We start from the raw sequence: 5,456 nt of genomic DNA on the forward strand, positions 1-5,456 counted from the left end.
AACATAAGACATATTGAAAAAATTTAGGGGGAGGATCCAAACCCCCTGGACCACCCTCAGATACGGCCTTGCTCAGTTGTGAAATTGTTTTTGTATTTTGTATATTATAATAATATATTGAAAATTTAAATACTTTTAAATTCAGCGGCCAGTGATAAATGTTATTTTTTGTATATTCCAAGCCAAATTGATATTATATTTTTTATCCATGAAAGTGATATAAACCGTTTTTTTCTAGTGATATAAACCGTTTTTATTAATTACTGTCTGGTACAAAATAATGTAATACCATCGAGATGTATATACTACATGTGTAGTATATACATCTCGATGTGTAATACTATTGTACATGAGCTTGGCTGACGATAACAGTCGCAGACGGCCAATTGCTGATAAGATGATAACTTTGTTGATAAAGACAAAAATTATCGAAATATTATCAGAACCAAGAATTTTGAAAGAAACCATAATATTATATTATTTATTTGACGTTTAGGTATTCACTATTCTTTAGTATTTATAAATAAGGCTCTGCAATTTGTCAAGATTATTCTAAACCAGAATCAACTAATTTACAATGACGAGCCCACTTCAAGTTCTGTGTGAAGTTAAACGCTTAGTTAGAGATAAGTCTTAGCACAGGTAAGTTAATAAATTATCAATTTATTTTATATATTGTGCTCGTTCTGACAATATTCTATTTAGACAAATATATTTACCCTTCGGCCTTCACTGGAGAGTACAAAGTCCCTTGTTAACGGTTTGATACATTTTGAAGTACTTGTAGTGCTCCTACGAAAAGCAATTAATATATCTACGTCCTACAATAAACAATTTATCCATATAAATCCTAACAAATTGTTCTGAAAATGTTGATGTACCTATATAAATATCACTTTTGTTTTGTTCCTAATCCTAATTTGAAATCAATCATAACAACATTATATTACTACACATTTTATTATTAACAGTAATTTGGGTGGTTTTGACACAATATAAAATATGGATCTAAAATCATATCTAATTATTATGACAAATTTCTATATGAGCCCATTTTTAAAATGTGAAATAATACTTAGGACAGCTCCTTTTATAAATTCATATTATACTGTTTGTTTGTGTACCAGCATTCAGTGTTTATTATCAAATTGTATTTTATTATCATTATTATTGTCGTTATTATTCTCAGATTTCTATATATCTAGTACTATATAGCGAACTCCCATCATAAATTGAAGCTTCAAGGTTGATTAGAAATTTTATATGGTACCTAAAAAAGATTTTTTAAGATTGTATTTTATTATTTCTAAACTTGTTGTTTAAAAAAAAAAAAAAATTATTCTATATAAATTATTTTACATTTTACTATTTTGTTTTACCATTAAGAACGATGTTATTCCTAATACATTTTATGTAACGAATGAAATGTTTTTCCAACCAATAAAATGACGGCCGTCCACAGCTGATCTTAACTTGAAATAATTTAAATTATTTAGGTGTTCTTTATCTAGTGTAGTATAGAAGCCTGTGTTATTATTAGGTATGTTTCCGAAGACTGAAGAGATGTCTTCGCTTAACATTTTTATTGCAATAAAACATTTCACTATACGAGTAATGAATTCTGTATTTCCGTCTTTTCATACTACTTATGCCAAATCCGTGAACTTAAACTTAAAGTCATTATAGTTGCTTGACCAAATTCCAGTTAATATAGCACAATTACATTTATAATGCCGGAAAAGTTAAATAATCATTATGAATTTGTTGGTTTATTACTGGACTAAATTGTTATAAGCACATTAATCCTTATCAATGCAAACACCCTTTTTCTATTGCAGACTTGTGTGCAAAATATGGCAACAGCTTATGGACATATATGTATTTCAAGAATAAGCTGCTTGAGAAAATAAGTTTGTGAATAATGTCCGAGAATATTACAGTTTCTCACATATCAGTTCAAATGGTGTTACAAAACTAGATTTACCATGGAATTTGGTGAAAAATCACTGCAGACAAAGTAAGTAAATAGATTCTGCATCTCTGATCAGAATTTAAATAATTTATACAATTTCATTATGATTTTTGTATTATAAACAGATGGATGGGATGAGATTATGTATTTTAAAGAAGAATCTGTATGGCCCGATAGGGTCAATTTGTGGACTATTAGACAATTAATACCACAAGTTCCACATGTTGTATTACGTGACGATCCAGATTTTAATGGGCATTGAAACTATTTTACATCAGATTTATTTTATTTTCTTATAAAAACAGAAAAAATCATGTTCAAAGATTATGGTTTGAACAAAACTGTAATGAAAACACTTATTTAATTTAGAGCATGGTAGGTACTTATACTATAATACTAAAATATATTATAGCATTATACTATAATACTATATCAAATAATAAAACAAAACGTTTTACAGGTTTAATAATGGATGTAATTGCTACACCAAATATATTCTACGGTATAATATTATATTGTTTGTAGTAAATCGAAAGAAATTATAGTTCATCATGATGATTGCAAAATGTATTCACTAGAAATGCAAGATCGATGGGATAAAGTTTGTATTTTTTATATGTAATATACCTAGTATAATATTCTTGTATTATTCTAACAAAATTATCTCATACTATTATTTTTTAGGATTCAAATTAGTTTAAAACCACGGGCAATGAATTTTCCTTTACTCTATGCCATTACATAAAATACAAAAGTCGTACCTATGTAGGTACCAACCCGTATAATCCTAATATTTTTAAAATATCCAGCTCTGTAATAAAAATGTTGCTACCTATACAATTTAAATTTAAATCTGAGGCTGGGCAAGTTAATGATTTTTTTTAACTCAGTTTTGTTAAGTTAATATGCACCAATAACAAAAAGTTAAAAGTTAAAAGTTGATTTAATTGTAAGTTAATTTAGTTAAGTTAAAAGTTAATGCACACTTTTTGTTAACTTTTGATTAAATTTGTTTATAAAACACTAGAGTACTTAATTTTTTTCAAATCCAAAACTAAACTATAGACTATAGTGTTTATACTTTATACATTATTTCCATATAAGTTTGATTGAAATAATATAATTTTTTTAACTTTAAACAATTTATGGGAAATATTTTTTGACATGAAAACAAAATAGACTGAAATAGTAAAATATAATTAAATTAAGAACAAAATAAATTAACTTAACTTACTTTTTAAAATGAAAAATGAATTCGTTCATTTCGCGTTATCATAGATTATGAATACTATAGATGGCTCACTGGGCGGTTTTTCGGTGGCGTACAATAAAACTCTCAGTAGACGGCGATAATAACCAACAATACTAATAAATTCGTATTTTATTCCAGCCGCCGTAACTATGTCGGATTATGGTGCGGGGATAACTGGTTTTCTTGCTATTATTGCATGTTTTTTCTTTGAATTACATAATAATTAATAACCTATTAACCTATTACCATTCAATACTGAAAATTTGAAAATGTTATAAAATTGTATTGATAGGTAAATTAACAAAAATAAAATAAAAAATATACCATTTACTGATGTTCAAATATTTCTTAATTTTGGAATCTTTTTAACCGAGTTATGTATCTGTTTTTTTACATTCTTTAAATAATTGAATAGTTAATAATAGATTAATCATATAGTCTACATGCTGCTGACAAGGGAAATTTTTAAAGTCAGGCATATTCTTATTTAATTTTGTGATAATCATTTTTTTCATTAATGATGATACAATTTTCACTTCACTTTTTATATTTTCAAAATGGTTTTCAAATTTTTTCAAACTTGTACGGCATACATTAATTTGCCAATTAGTTAGCATTTTTAAGCCTCCGGTGTATAGTGGATCAATATGTTCAAAAGTTTTGTATAAAATTAACGTTTTATTCTGATCAGTGTCTTATTTGTCAGTTAACATAATGTTTTTATAGTATGTACAATTAAAATTATTGACACAACGTTTTTAGCCAAATGCCCCGCGAAGTATGTAATTAAACAATCCACTAAAGTTGTTTTGGTATTTTAAATATTTTCTGGTTCGGATTCTGACAAAGACGAACCGGTTGTTTGAAACAATATATTACTATTATTATTTTAATATTTTTCTGCTGGCTCCGATTCTTGGTGATTTATGTTAGTTTGGTTTTGCGTTAAAAAATAAAGTTAAAATTAAAAATTGTTTTGATCTAACTCACAATTACATTTTTCTAACGCCTTCATAAAAAAAAGAAGAAATACTTGAAAAGCAACTGCAAAACATTCTGGCAGTCAGGTTCCTTGTATATCCATTTTTTTGTCTCACTATTGAAAACATAGTTTCTAATGTATCCTGATTTAGTCTGTTTGTTAATATGAAGTATTCTTTATTAATATTTTGTGGTTGTATGTTATTTTTAAAATCTAATAATTCCAATTCGTACAAGTTAAGTGACTAATTTTTTTAGCATCTTGAAATTCTGATATGGTTTTTTTAATAATTTCAAATATATGTTCATTGTTTGGGCACAACAGTCGTCTATTTGGATTTATATCATATATATTTTTACTGTTGCAGGCATCAAATGCGGTATTTATTAATATTATTATTTATGGGTATATTATGAATATATACCCAAAATTAGCAAAATAGCAATAAAAACCGTAAATATGCAAAAAATAGCAAAATAAAATTTTGTGTATGATATCAGAGAAGTGTGATACATATTTTTATTTTACTTTGGACGTTCTAGAACAAACCAAGAAAAATATGCATTTGCTATAACTTCCGAGCCCTGTAAATTATAATATATTATATGAGTTTAGTGAACAGAAGTATATGTGCCAAGTTGCATAATAATATTAATAAATATATTAATTTAATCAAACAAAGTTATAATTATGAGTATTTTAAAATTGTAAACTGTTGGTTCATTTTAAAATACTATCATAACTTTAAAATAAAAATCTAAAAAAAAGTCTAAGAGGTTCACTAGATAATCTTCCCTTTAAGTTTTATAAGAATGAGTTCAATTTTTTAGAGAACGTTCCCTAACATTTATTATATCAATACAATTAAAATGTACCAGATTAAAATGTTCAAAATGTAATTAAAATTGTATTAATTTGATTAGATTTGCCACTGTCGAGGAAAAGTAATAGGAATCCAACGAACATCGCGGCCAAGAAGAAAGAGTCAGATAACAACAGGTGCCAAACGAATTTAAGCAGGCCGGCCATCAAATAGTGAAATGCTATCTAATAAAAGACGTACCAAAAAAAGATGTTTAGCAGAAAATATGAAAAATTACATTAACATATAATAGGTATACATATACAGGGTGTTTTTTTTATCAAACAACATTCATTATTTCAAAAAGTGTACATTTTTTTGAAAATATTTTTTTACATACCTTCAAGTCGCTTGTAAAACAACGTTTTTCTTAAAAAATTATATATCT

General features: G+C 26.5%; 1 long non-coding RNA gene across 1 annotated transcript; it reads left to right on the forward strand.

The window, feature by feature from the left end:
- Positions 1-433: 433 nt before the first annotated feature.
- On the forward strand, positions 434-5,338 carry LOC107883018. The gene is made up of 5 exons (XR_001679040.2): positions 434-642; positions 1,839-2,017; positions 2,098-2,347; positions 2,433-2,573; positions 5,130-5,338. It is a non-coding gene; the product is annotated as an uncharacterized LOC107883018 (long non-coding RNA).
- The last annotated feature ends 118 nt before the right edge of the window (positions 5,339-5,456 follow it).

This window comes from Acyrthosiphon pisum, chromosome X (genome assembly GCF_005508785.2).
Source record: "Acyrthosiphon pisum isolate AL4f chromosome X, pea_aphid_22Mar2018_4r6ur, whole genome shotgun sequence".
NCBI classification, from domain to species: domain Eukaryota; kingdom Metazoa; phylum Arthropoda; class Insecta; order Hemiptera; family Aphididae; genus Acyrthosiphon; species Acyrthosiphon pisum.